The sequence below is a fragment of the Camelus bactrianus genome, chromosome 10 (genome assembly GCF_048773025.1).
Source record: "Camelus bactrianus isolate YW-2024 breed Bactrian camel chromosome 10, ASM4877302v1, whole genome shotgun sequence".
NCBI classification, from domain to species: Eukaryota; Metazoa; Chordata; class Mammalia; order Artiodactyla; family Camelidae; genus Camelus; species Camelus bactrianus.
In genome coordinates this window covers 42429226-42444109 of record NC_133548.1, presented here as the reverse complement: position 1 = coordinate 42444109, position 14884 = coordinate 42429226, and the positions used below count along the sequence as shown (strand labels likewise).

Here is a 14884-nt window from a genome sequence, read left to right as displayed (position 1 = left end):
CACCGCCCCCGAGCCTCGCGCGCCCGCGCGCGCCCAGTAACCGCGAGACAAGTCAGGATCCCTGCCCACCCCATTTGCTGCCCCGCCCCGCTTCGTGACTGCGCGGAGCATGCGCAGTCGCCGCATGAGCGTCAGCCTGTGTGACTCATGGACGCAGGCGTCTAATGCGCAGCTTTAATTACCCGGAAGTGCGGGCACGGAGACTTCAATCCCTTTGTTCTGGCGGCCGGAAGTGCCTGGGAATGATTAGTCGGCGTTTCGCAATGGACGTCTGTTCAACCTACTGCCTTCTCCACCAATTCCACCAACTGGCTCTAACCTATAGGGACTAGACAATTCTTGGCCTGAAGATGTTGGAAAACATAAAGCCTGAACCGAACCCACTGAGTTTCAGGAAACTAATGCTCAGGGAGGAGCTATAACCTGTGAAGGTCACAGGGTGGCCGAAATGGATTTAGAATCCAATCCGGTTTTCTTGTTCCCAAGCAAAAGCTTTCCCATGTCATCACTCTGCTACCCCTCACTTGTGAATCCAGGTCAGTTCATTCATCTTTTCCTTTTGCTGAGCCCAAACGTACTTTTTTGATAGTTACTTTTTCCCCTCCTACCTCTCAGAGCGGTATTCAGCTTACTCATTGGTGAGTGTATTGGGATTCCCTTTTGAAAGCAACTTGGCAATGTGTATAAAAATACTGATTGTTCCTATCCAGTAATTGCATTTCTAGGAGACTATTCCATGGGAATAAACATACTGGGGAAGGTATTCCTAACTGAATTATTTGTTAGCATAATGATAAGTGCAGAAGCAATCTAAAACCCCAACACTAAAGAAAATTTGTTAAGTAAAGGATGGGAGAGTCAGTCAATGGAACTGTTTTATGTACAGATCCTCTGCCTCCTTACATTAAGACTTTCAGTGACCACTCTTAAGAGGTAGCTTCCCATTTAATTCCATCATGGTCATTATCAAAAGCAATAATTATTTGGATTACTTGTTTACTTGTTTATTGTCTGTCTCCACCTCTAGAAGGTAAGGGGTCTTATCTTTTTGTTCACCATTGTATCTTCCAACAGCTGACAGTGCCAGCACCTAAGTGGGCATTCAGTAAATTTGTTGAATAGATTTTCAACCATAGAAAATTATGAAGAGACTAATAATGTGGACAATGCTTACCCAAAAACAAATTCCAAGAGATACCTATGAAAAACAAAATATTAGAAGAAATACATAAGCAAGTAAATTTGTATCTTTAGTATAGAGGTCTTCCTGAGCAAAATGCATAACTATTTCTAAACACTTGATACATTTTACTAAAAAAAATTTTCTTTTTTAATTTTCTTTTTTCGGGGGGGGATAATTAGGTTTATTTATTTACTTACCTTTTTTTAGAGGAGGTACGGAGGATTGAACCCAGGACCTTGTGCACACTAAGCCCATGCTCCACCACTTTGAGCTATATAAGCTCCCTGCTAAAAAAAGTTTTTTAAGTACACCAAAAACACCAAAAAATAAACTCTAAAACCTAGGAACAGACTGAGAAAAAATACTTGCCACATAAATAAGAATTACTACAAATCAATAAGAAAAGCACAACAGAAAAGTGGTGAAAGGATATGAACAGAAAATTCGTAGAAGAATACTTAAATAGGCGACAAATTAGGAAAAGATGAACAACTTCATTAATACAGTGTGATGACACTTATTGAGAGGTGAATAGATTGCAACAGCAGAGAGGAGCGTCTAAATTAGAATGGAGCTGCAGCAAATGTCTCCTAGGAAGAAAGATTCTTAAACTGATTTAAAGGGTGAGTGGAAATTAACAAAGGAAAGGAGAAAACAGCTTTTGCAAATGCTAGGAGCTACTGCTTATTTTTGAAAGAAAGCTTCAAGCATAGGAGAATGGAAAGAAGTGAGATGAGATAAGACAAGGCTATTATCACAAAGTGCTAGAAGTTTGAACTTAATCCTCAAAGATGTCTGAAGCCATGGAAGAACTTTTAACTGGAGAAACTATTAAGATTTGTATTTACAAATCTTATTCTGACTGTCCAGTGACAGAATTGGAGGCATGCCACTCTAGCAGCAGAAGGAGAATCTAAGAAGTTACTGTGATAATCCTGGCTAGACCCAGGATGGCGGACTGGAAACAGAGATGATGTCAGATACAAGATGATGTATAAGAGAAATTATTTGAAAACTTTTATTACTTTAATTATATGAGTAAATACATGCTAGTTATTCCAGAAAAATATTGAAAAAGCAAACTATCAGAGAAACATAAAAATCATCTCTAATACCACCAATCCAATAGACAATCATGATATTTGGGTTTTTTCCTTCTGGAATATTAGAAATTTTAAGGAATCTAGGAACTAATGCCCTAATTAGACAAGAATACTAAGTGAGAGGAAAAGGGTTAGGTGTTAGAGAATTTCTAGTTTAGGAGGCTGAGGGAAATATTTGTGCTTAAGATTACAGGAAGAAGAGTCACATTGGAGGGAAGGATGCTGAATTTTGTTTTGGATACTGTCTATCTATACTTCCTCACTTCCTGACTGCTATCACCTTTTCTCACCTGAAACTCATCTCCTTATAGTCACCAGTGAGATTCTTTTCACTGGATTGTATTTTTAGTCATTTGTTACCTCTCTCCATTGCTTAATACATTAACTGCTCTCTCTGTTGTGGTTTCCATGACAATTCTCTGACCTCTTTGTAAACTTTTTTGAAGGAAACTCTTTTCCCTTTCCCTTAAATACTGACATTTCTCCAAGATATCTGTTCTCAGTCTACAGTCTTTTTCCAGGCAATCTTGGCCATGACTTTAACAACCACTTATATGTACATAGGTGACAAATGTTTATTTCAAACACAAGAATTATACACATAAAGCTTATTAGACATTTATACTAGGGTGTACCACAAGCACCTCAAACTCAGAACATCCCAATCTGAAATCAACTTTAGCCTTCCAAACTTTAAACACTTCTTGTATTCACAGTTTTAGGAGATGGCACCATCAGCTCCCCTTTTGCTCAAGTCAGAAACCTAAGAATTCTCTTTTAATATTCATTAAATTCAATTAATTTGAAAGCATGCACTCTACCACTCGAGCTATACCCTCTCCCCCTTCTAAGAGACAATCTTGAACGCCTTCATGATCTGACACAAGCTCATATGGTCTAGCTGACTCTGAATCCAACATGAATAAACAAATAAATGAATGAAAGAAACCATTCTGAACCACATATAATACCCTGAACATGCCATACTCATTTGTGCTACTGTGCCCTTGGAATATTGTTATCCCTCTGCCCTCAATGTCTTCTCCCCAGTGTTTCCCTTTGATCAATTACTGCTTATCCTTGAAGAGTTGTCTTAAAGGTACCAATCATGACAGGCACCTCCTCCCCTGGATTGATTTTATCTTAGTAATTACCTAATTATATTAATTATTTATTTAATATCTGCCACCAGACTATAAACCCCTTTGTGATCCAGCATGGTTCCTTTCTCAGTATATTTTTGTATAGTGAATGCCTTTGTGTTACATGAAAGCTCCCCAAATGCATATGATCACTAGATAGTTAAATGCTCAAATGAAAAAAGAAGACTAAGGGTGGTAGATCTGCACCAGCAAATATAAAAATATTATAAAGTAATTAAAACAGAGGTGTACTGGATCAAGAAAAATGTAGGTACAAATAGACCCATATAATCATAAGGATCAATATATGATAAAGGAAGCATTTTAAATCAGAAGGAAAAAAGATCAGTTAGTCAATAAATGGTACTAGGATAATTGTCTAATCAATTTTTTAAGTCAGATATCATATACTATGTACAAAATTCATTATCAGATAATTAAGCCTTTAAATTTAATAAGAACTATGAAAATACAGAAAGAAAAAATAGAAAAAACTTTTTATCATCTCAGGCAAAAGACCTCTCTTAGTATAAACTATAAGAAAGCCTCTGATTTTACCCTTGTGCAACCTTAAAACAGAATTAAGCACTTCATCACACACCTAAAGAAAAATTCACTCCACAAAACAATAATGAACAATGTGGGAATCATTGAATTGTTTGAGGAGAAACAGAGAGACAGTAAATAAATTCTTTTAGACATTTCTGTTCTTGCTTCTTATTGTCAGCTCCTCCCTTTTGCCCCCTAATCTCTAGAGCAAACACCATCCTTTTCTGCTTTTAATCTTGACTCACAGGCCCTGGAGGTTTATCTTTGTGCAAGCATAGCAAATATTTATCTAATAAAAGTTAAAAAACTTTTTTGAGAATCTAAGTCAATATTGGAATAAGGGAATGTATTATATATAAAGAAATATGGGCATAATTTAAGTTTGCAGCTTGCTGAATATTCACAAACTCAACAGGGGAGGTGTCAACATCCAGAATACTTCATACTTCCTTCCAAGTCACTATTGACCCTCCGCAAGAAAAATCACTGGGAAAGCCTCTTAAAATATAATACAAAGCCAAAAGCCAATTTGAGATTTCCCTGTCTAGCCGTGACAAAGTAATTGGTACCAGACCAGCTTTCCCACTGCAAACAACTAGAAAACCAGACAAAATATCGGCAACAACTGTTTTTAGATACTAAACAATAGTCAGTCAAGGACTATGACCCTTGAGAGAAGAGAGACAAGAGTCTCATGATCACATGACTTTTCGCCTAGAGGCACTTTCTGAACCACAGCACAAGAAGGGGTAGCCTAAATAGAGCTATTGTAAATAACGCCTCAGTGAATACAGGGGTGTATGTATCTTTCTTTTTTAATCAGTGCTTTTGTATTCTTTGAATAAATACTCAGAGGTAGAATAGCTAGATCACATGTCAGTTCTATTTTTAATTTTTTGAGGAGCCTCCATACTGTTTTCCATAGTGGCTGCACCAATTTACATCCCCACCAACAGTGTACAAGGGTTCCCTTTTCTTCACATGCCCTGCAATACTTATTATTTCTTGTCTTTTGGGGGGGGGCGTAATTAGGTTTTTTTTTTTAATGGAAGCACTGAGGATTGAACCCAGGACCTCATGCATGCTAAGCATGTGCTACACCCTCCCCTTTATTTCTTGTCTCTTTTTTTTTTTAAGGCATTTCTTTTCAATTTTTTATATAAAACTTTTTAAAATTTATCTTTTTTTGTGGGAGGGTGATTAGGTTTATTCATTTATTTATTTAATGGCAATATTGAGGCTTGAACCCATCACCTCATGCATGTTAGGCATACACTCTACCACTGAGCTATACCCTCCCTCCTATTTCTTGTCTTTTTTATGATAGCCATTCTAACAGGTGTGAGGTGATATCTCATTGTGATTTTGATTTGCATTTCTCTGATAATTAGTGATGTTGAACATCTTTTCATGTGCCTGTTGGCCACCTGTATGTCTTCTTTGGAAAAATGTCTATTCAAATCTTCTGCACATTTTTCAATTGGGTTGTTTGTTTTTGTTATTGTGTGAGTTCATTATAAATTGGGGATATTAACCCTTTATCAGATATATGATTTGCAAATAACTCCTCCCATTCAGTAGGTTGCCTTTTCATTCTGTTGATGATTTACTGATTTACTTTGCTGTGCCAAAGCTCAAGTTTTTTGAAAAAGAAAATAAAATCAAGAAGTTCTGTAGCATGGAATCCACAATGTTCAGCATGTAATCTAAAATTACCAGACATTTAAATATGCAGGGAAAGGTAACCCATGATCAGAAGAAAAATCAATCAATAGAGACCCAGGAATGACTTTTTAAGAAAGCTGTTATGAATATGTTCAATGATTTAAAGGAAACCATGAACAATAATGAGACAAGTGAGAAGTATCAATAAAGAAATGTAACCCATAAAACAGAACAAAATAGAAATTCTAGGACTAAAAAATACAGTATCTGAAGTGAAAAATTAACTCCACAGGTTTAAAATCAACTTAGACACTACAAAAGAAAAAGCCAGTGAATTTAAAGACATACCAAATGAATTCCTTCAAATTGTAGCACAGACAGAAAAAGGCTGAGTCCAACATATGTCTAATCAGAATTTTAGAAAGAAAGAAGAGAAAAATTTGGATATTTGAAGTACTTTTTAAAATAATAGCTAATTTTTTTTTTTCAGATTTGTTGAAAACAATAAGCTCAAAGATCAAAAAGTTCATTGAACCCCAAGCAGGATAAGCATAAAGAAAAACACACTTAGACATGTCATAATGATACTGACAGGCAAAAATGAACAGAAAATCTTTGGAACAGCCAGAAGGGAGTTGGAGGAAAAGACACATTTCATTCAGGGGAACAACAGTAAGAATGAATGCAAACTTCTTGTTAAAAAAAAATGCAAATAAGAAGAAAATGGAACAACTGCCTTAGATTGTTTAAAGAAAAGAAATTCAAAACTGTGGACTGAGAATTTTAAATACAGCAGCAATATCTTCAAATACAAAGGTGAAAGAAGGATATTTCAGTTAAACGAAAGCTGAGAGGTTTGTCATCAGCATACTTAAAATACAAGAAATGTCGAAGGAAAATGATGGCAGAAGAAAATGCAGACCTACAGAGGAATGAAGAGTGCCAAAAATAGACAGGTAACAGTAAAAGACTTATTTCTTCATTATATAGTTTTTATAGGGTAATTGGTAATCATGTATCATTGGTGGGAGTGTTAAATGGTATAACCACTTTGGAAAAAGTTTTGGCAATTTCTTGTAAAACAAAACAGGCACTTACTTTATGACCCAGCTGTGCCACTCTTAAGTATAGTTAAAAATACATGTAGACAAAAAGACTTACACCACAAATATTCACAGCAGCTTTAGTCACAGTAGCTAAAAACTGGAAACGAGTGGTGTGAGGACATCACCTGAAGTGTCCCTGAAGTGGGGCAGCCTGGTGTAGGGTATCAGAGCCCAGACAGAATAAGGGGACTGGTTCTACATAGGGGTGTAAAACCCAAGCAGAGTGGGGAGTGTCCTTATAGAGAGGCAGTTCAGTGGGGTTTCAGAGCCCAAGCCAGGTGCGTCAGAGGTCCCCAAAACCACTCCCAGGTTCAATGATTAACTTGCAGAACTCTGCACATAGTCATACTCAAGGCTATGATTTATTACAGCAAAACGATGCAAACCAAAATCAGCAAAAGGAAAGGTGTATGGGGCAAATTTCAAAGAAACCAAGCACAGCACAAGCTTCTAAGAGTTCTCTACCAGTGGAATCACACAGAACATGCTTAGTTCCTCCAGCAACAAATTGTGACAACATGCGTGAAATGTTGTCTACCAGGAAGCTCATTAGAGACTCAGCACTCAAGGTTTTTATTGCAAGTTGGTCACAAAGGCATTCCATACCTAGCATGTACCAAAATTCCAGATTCACACAAGGAAAGCACTTGTTCAGCATAAACCACATTATTCATACGAACAGTCTAGGCACAGTGAACCACTGTTATCAGAATGGAATGGTATGAACCTTCCTGAAATCCAACGTACCAGATGCCAGCCTAGGGCCAACCTTGCATACACACCCTCCTAGGGATGACAGGCTCAAGGCTGGTATATTAACTCATTTCTGCACATCAGGGGACAAGGGTATCCCCAGGAAGGGGCGGCTCAAAGCAGATTGTCAAAGCCAAAGGAAGAGAAAGGAGTATCCACAGGGGGCAGTGATGACACTACCCTAGTACCAGGAGTCAAGAGTCAAAACTGGGTGAAAAGTGCATCCACATAGGGCAACCTGGTGTGAGGTATTGGAGTTCAAGTGGGATAAGGTGGGCATCTGCACAGGAGAGAGAAGAGTGTAGCAAAAAGGGATTGGTTACAAACTAGTAGATTGACTTAAAAAATAAGTAAAAATGTTAGGGATAATAAAAGCCTGAGTTTTCTTACTATCATCATTAGAAACATGGAAAGGGAGAAAAGTAGAATGAAACTTGTAATGTTGGAGGTATTGAAATTGAAAGTATTAGTCTGACATCATGGTTTTCAATAGACATATAGATGAAAACAGATAGATAGTCAGACAGATGGACAGACAGAAGTAGGAATGAGTACAAATGTAAACGAGTGTGTCGACCCAAAGGGCCTGGGGCAGTGATGCCTCATGGACAATGAACATACTTAGTGCCAAGATCCTGTTTCTAAGTAATATTCTCCATTTCTTAGAGATATGGCTGATTACAGGGTTGGAGCATGGAAAAATACAAGATGAATCTGGAACATCTTGTGCAAGAAACAAGGAAGAGCTCAAAAAATGACAGGGGCATACCAAAAGGACAAGAGCCAGCTTGAAGAGGCTTCAATGGCCAATTTGGGTATAATTTGAGCTGGAAAATAAATACTGATATTAAGAGACTATACCCCATTGCATAAAATATGAAATCATGAATTTATATTAATAAAAAAGTCAATGACTAAATTAAAAGTTTGATGAAAATAGTATATTTATGTAGTTTCAAAGTATCTATCTTAAAAATATTAATTATGAAAGGAAAAAGAGTAACTTTACATATTATATCAACAACTCCCACTCAAATGATTCAAGAAAAAAATTCTTTGCATTGCTGGCAACATTTCTGAAAGAAATAAATACACAAATCATAATTATATTTGGAGATTTCCCCACTCGTCTCTAAGTAATTAACAGAACAAGTAGTTCTGTACCCTGATTATGATGTTGGTTTTGTGAATCTGTATATTTGCTAAAATTCATAGAACAGTACTGTAAAAAATCAATTGTACTGTAAGATAAAATAGTGAATATTAATAATGTCTATATATATAGTAGAGAGAGTGGCAAAGTAAATCAATAAAGTAATTTTACACCTTAAGGAACTAGGAAAAGGAGCAAACTAAACCAGTAGCTAGCAGTAGACAGGAAATAATATAGAACAGAATGAAGACAAGTGCAATACGGAATAGAAAAACAACAGAGAAAAATCAATAAAACCAAAAGCTTGTTCTTCAAAAAAATCAACAATATTGACAAATATTTAGCTAGATTGACTAAGATACAAAGCAAGAAAAATAAAAAAAATTAAAGTCAGAAAAGAAAGTAGGACATTTCTACAGATTTTACAGAAATAAAAAGGATTATAAGAGAATACTATGAACAGTTCGCTTCAGGAAGAGGAACTGGGTGGCAAGGGAACAGTGAGATTTTACTTTTTGAATTTTGTCCAGGTGCATAAATATTTAACTCATAACAACAGCTAACACGTGAGGATGAGAATAGATCAAAATGAAAATAATTTATTAAGGTATAAATTACTTGTACTGTATTTTCTAAAGTTTTTGCAGTAAGCTTGTTTTACCTCCATGATTGGAATGAAAATGAAAAAGATTTTTTTTAATGTTTGTAATGTTAATGTACATACAATTTTTGTTGTGTTTCATTAATATCATATCAAATCTTACCTCTTCTTTGACTAGAGGAATTCAGTGAAAACAACATCTTCTTGGCTGTAAGCAGGAACTAGAACCCCTAAGCTTTGCATTCCCAGGTGAGGAGACCTCAGTCTGAACTGGGAATGGAAACTGTTTAGAAATAGAAAAAGAATAGTTTCTCAGGGAGCCAAAGAAGGAGGATGTTATCCTAAAAATAGGTTGGAATGTGGTGGCTGGTCTCAGACATTTAGAACTAATTTTTAAGTCCCAGTGTTTAGGCAGCAGTCAGACGAGGCAAGCCAGAAGCCTGTGGGATCAGGTCCCTAAAACCCAGCTGGTGAAGCCGGAAAGAAGAAGCAGGCTATGGATGTGGGGGTAGGCTGGGTCAGCACCTTCAAATATTGGCACAGCAGTGAGTTCTGTCCCCAAACTGGGTGGGGAAAGGCCTGGGCTCTGGCCAAGAGCAACCAGCCAGGTCAAGCTCTCTGGATTGACATTGCTCTTGTGCCAAAAGAATGCAGGCAGCTCAGACTGCCTTTTCATTTGTGCTGGGTGGGGAGAGTTCTGGATAAGAGTCCAGATGGCTTAAGGATTTGAGGCTTGGCTCTCTGGCCTGTTTCTCTCAGTGCTCATATTTGCCCAAGCCAGTAAAGAATCCTGATCTCTAAGGAGTCAAGATTATCTGAATAAATCAGAATAGAATAACTTTGGGGGAGGGGTGATTAGGTTTATTTATTTTAGCGAAGGTACTGGGGACTGAACCCAGGACCTCTTGCATGCTAAGCACGCACTCTACCACTGAACTATATCCTCCCCCTAGAATAACTTTTTGAAGTGAAAATTTTTATTTTAAAAAATTATTTTTTCCATAGGACATGCCATTGATTATCGTTATATTATATAGGATATTTCTATAGATTTTTTGTCTTGTATTGCCTCCCCAATTGGAATGCAAGCTCCATGAGGACAGGGGACTTTTTCTGCTTTATTCAGTGCTGTCTTCCCAAAGCTCAGAAGAGTGCCTGGCACAAACAGTTGCTTAGAATATTTTAACTGGGTTACCAAAAAAAAAAAAAAAAAATCAGTGCCAAAAAATTGTTACAAAAAGTTCAAATAGTAAAGTTCAAAAACTAAAAATTAAGAGTCTTTGTCCATATCTCCAGCTAATTCTACTCCCCCAAGATAACCACTGTAACATTTTTGTGTGTACAGTATTAAGAACAATCTGTCCTTTTATTTCTGTATATCTTAAGCAGACCACAGTGCCTGGCATAGAAGAACTTGATATAACTAGTTAAAAATTCATTGAATGAGTCATAAGCAGTCTTGGAGTTGGGGTGGAGTGGCTAAAAAATGGGTTGGCGGCTATAGGCTATTTCCCCAAACAAGTTGGGATGAGTTCCTTGAGTTAAGCTTTCATCTATACATCACACATGTTGAGGGGGGATGGGTATAGCTCAGTGGTAGCCAGCATGCCTAGCATGCATGAGGTCCTAGGTTCAATCCCCAGCACCTCCATCAAAAAAGAAAAACAAAAACATCACATGTATAGAGAAGAGTGCCTGAACAGGGTCAATCATTTATTAAGTACTTACTCAATAACCGAACCATATAATGAGAAGAAAGATTTGATTCTCCAGCCTGCTGCACTACTTCTGGCTTCCTTGAATAAGACTCCTTGCCCTTTTAAACTGGCCAGGGGAGGGTATAGCTCAAGTGGTAGAACGCATGCTTAGCATGCACGAGGTCCTGGGTTCAATCCCTTGTGCCTCCTATAAAAAATAAATAAATAAGTAGACTTAATTACCAACCCCCCCCCGCAAAAAAAAAAAGAAAAATTAAATAAACAAACAAACTGGCCCAATGCCTTTCTACCAGAGCATGCTGGCCCCAGAGCAGAACTCCCATCCCAAAGAGTCTCCATGCCTTTTGGCTGCTGGCAGGACAGAGTGAGAAGACCCTTCCATAGGCCAACAGACAGACACCCATGCTCATGCCCAGCACGTCTGGATGGAATGTTGCTCAGTTAGGACCTTTGAGAGACAGACATCTGTCAGCATCTCTTTGTGACAGTGTCTCAGGGGATTTGTCTGAGTGCCAGCTTCTCTATGGAAAAGGCAGTCAAAGCCAGGAAAAGCCTGCGACTCAGTCACACTGAAAATACAATATTGAAGCATTAAGCTGAAATGTGGCGATTTACAGCTGTCACACCACACTCTCTAAGTGAAATCACATTTTGTGCCAGGTTTCCAAAGACATAATCACATGAAAACTATTTTTATTGCCTTGATGCATAGTTAAAAGTAGTTTACCACAAATGTAAGAAAATCTACTCTGGGATCTCTGTTGAGAAGTATAAATACAGGGAGCAAAGTGGTTGTTTCCTATTTTACTTCAGGAAACATTTAGTTATAAATAGAGCGATGCACTAAGCTTAGAAGAGTGACTTAGGGTAGATTCCTTGCTAGTCAATTTCATTATTGAATCAATGAAATTAAATCAAATTTCCTAGAATTCACCTTTATGATAGAAAATCATAGTAGGTACACTTTTAGGTTCCAATTTACCTTCGTCTTCTTTTTGACTTCTGCTTATTTCCATATCAGGTCCTTCACCTTCCGGAAGTTAAGTAAAATATTCCAATCTGGCACTGTTCTTACTGCTGGTTTCTCATTGGTGAGGGTGGGAGGAATGGAGAGGGCCTGCATTCTCAGCATCCAAAATGTTGAAAGTTGCCACACATTTCATCAGGCCTCCAGCTGGTTCCTTAGTTTGAGAAGCTCTTTTCCAAATCTTTGAGTGGCTACCTCCTTATCAGTTGGGTTTCAGTCAAATGTCAGCCCTCTCCGACTATCCTGTTTTATATTGCCTTCCTCCCATGACTCTATCTCATGACATTTAGTCTTATATTCCTCACACTATAGCATCTGAAATTGTATTTATTTGATTATTGTCTGTCTCCCTAGGTAAGACCTTGTCTGCCGTGGTTACCACAGTACTACAGCACCTTGAATAGTTCCCGGTACACAGTAGGCTTTGTACATACTCATTTATAATTTAATAGGTGGTGGCCAATAGATGGTAGTAATTAAGTGTAAAAGCTTAGGAGGAATGATTTGTTTAAGGATTTAAAAAGAGAATTTAAAATTTCCACTCAATTATCATCTTGCCAAAAAAAAAAATGTATTGGGATTATCATGTTCGTTGTCAGCTTCTAATTGTGCCCTTGGTGCCGGTTTCTGTGCCTAATATGAGTGTATCACATACACAGTACTAGTTTTACCACTTGCCTCTGAGATCAAAGGAAATCAAAAGACATTAGCAAATCCTACAGTAAACATAACACATATTTTCCTTAATAGCTCTTGGGAGAGTCACCCTAAAATACATGGGAATTCAATGGAATATGCAAATTAGTAATGAAAAAGTTCTCTCAGTTAAGGTGAAGAGAGACTGCACACATACAGAGAAGACACATTTTAAAAGGACAGAAAAGTGCCCAATGAACTTAACAACAACATGATCATTCTTTTCTTTAGTTCTCTGTAGTGAAGAACCTGTAAGAATAGCAAAAATGGACATTTTATGGCTCTTATACTTGTGAATTGATACAAAGTAAAGGCATCTATTTGCATCAGAAAAAAAAAATAACATTAGCAATCAGAGTCATATCCTAAATGTCCAAAATATGACTTTGTTAATATTGCCTCTCTGAAATATTAACTAGATTTTTTTTGGTTGTAGAAATTGGTAAGAAACAAGGCCCTCAGAAATAATGGCAGTTGATTTAATTCCTCTTACCTTCACTATCCTCATCTGTAAAAGGAGCTAAATTATCCTTATCACGCAGAATAGATAATGTACACTAAATGCTTAGCTTTAGTAGATATTCAATAAATATTTGAGGTTCTTGCTCTCTTTAAAGCCCTTTGAGCAGCTTCTGGCCTTCTGGTCTCTGATCTGGTTCAACCACTCTGAGCTCTATTACACATCCTCCCCGGGAGGTTACTCAGTAGGCACTGTGGGAAATAAGAGTTTGTTCTGATTGTAAACTGTCCCTGCTTGTCAGAACAGTAACAACAACAACAAAATCAAGCATCGTTTCCAGTCTCCTCTCCAGCATCAGTCATGCTTCGGTCATCTAATGCTGAAGAGGTATCTGAGGTAAAACTGAACACTGTGCGGAAAGAGACTGTGCACCCATTCAGGTGGAGGCTACCACTTCATCAGAGGCCACAGCAGTAGCAGGACAAAACTGAACCAGAGTAGTAGATTTCAGGGATGCCTCCCCAATGAGAGGCAACTAGCTACATGAGGAGAGCTCTGACTGCCTCATCCCTCTCTCTCTGACCCCTTCCTGAGAACAGAGAAGGGGACAGAGGGCCCCAGGGCATGAGCCATCTCCACCTACCCTGCAGGGCACTAGAGTGGGAAGAGGATTGAAAAACTCCATGGTTCTTCTCTGCTGTAAGTCTAGCTTGTACTGGGAGAGGTGGAGAGTTTTGAACCAGTCATGAGACAGACATTTTAAACAAGACTGAACAGAGTTTTGGTAAAGTCATAGAATCTGCCCAGGATGTCAGTAAGATACAGGCAAAGGGGGAGGGAAATGGCTCAGTGGTAGAGCACATGCTTAGCAATGCAGAAGGTCCTGGGTTCAATCCCCAGTACCTCCACTAAAAAAAAAAGAAAAGAAAAGAAAAGTACAGGCAAGGAGGATTTGCCACAATATACTTGAAAGTGGTAATCAAAAATAGTAACACCTAATAATTACTGAGTACTTCACTATGTGCCCAGCCTATTCAAGAACTTTACCTACATTAACCTGTCTAATCCGCGTAATAACCTTATGAGGTAGGTCCATTACAATCTCCAGTGGACATAAGAGGGAACTGAGGCACAGAAAAGTTAATTTGCCTAATTCAGACCCCAGCAGTCCTGCTCCAGAGCCAAGCTCCTGACCAAGGTGCTCCACTGCTTCTTATGCCCTGATAGGTTGAGATTTCTTCATAAGCCAGTTACTCATATATATGTGGGCCCCATCACATATCAAGACCATTTAATGTGTCAGTTTAGAGTTCTCTCTTTTGCTTACTGAAAGAACAAATTTTTTCCGGATACAAGTTTCAAGAAGGCTATTCCAAGTAGACATTTTAAAGGCAAGACCCACTTGAGGGGAAGGGTATAGTTCAGTGGTAGAGCATGTGCTTAGAATGCATAAGGTCCTGGGTTCAATCCCCAGTACCGCCATTAAGAAAATTTTTGTTTTAACAGGAGGGTATAGCTCAGTGGTAGAGTGCCTGCTTAGCATGCACAAGGTCCTGGGTTCTATCCCCAGTACCTCTACTAAAAATAAAGGCAAGGCCCACTTGGGTTGTAGGATAAAGGCCAAATTCAATAACCTATCAAGAAGAGTTTAAGAATTAAAATCAAGAAGAGTTAAGGTCATCTGCCCTATCAAAAAAAAAAAAAAAAGATCACCTACTTTTGCACCAT

At 38.0% G+C, this 14884-nt stretch overlaps 1 long non-coding RNA gene and 1 other non-coding gene across 4 annotated transcripts in view; both read left to right on the top strand.

The window, feature by feature from the left end:
* The first annotated feature begins 84 nt into the window (after nt 1–84).
* Nucleotides 85–14884, top strand: part of LOC141578862 (uncharacterized) — a 34847-nt gene continuing 20047 nt past the window's right edge. Inside the window, exons 1-3 of one of the 3 annotated variants that reach the window (XR_012509683.1) lie at nt 85–536; nt 6133–6598; nt 8168–11226. This is a non-coding gene — a long non-coding RNA (uncharacterized LOC141578862). Of the gene's footprint in view, nt 537–6132; nt 11227–14884 lie in introns of those variants that run through there. The other 2 variants (XR_012509684.1, XR_012509682.1) reach the window with 2 other exon arrangements.
* TRNAS-AGA (transfer RNA serine (anticodon AGA)) lies at nt 14569–14638 on the top strand. Its single transcript has one exon. It is a non-coding gene; the product is annotated as a tRNA-Ser (tRNA).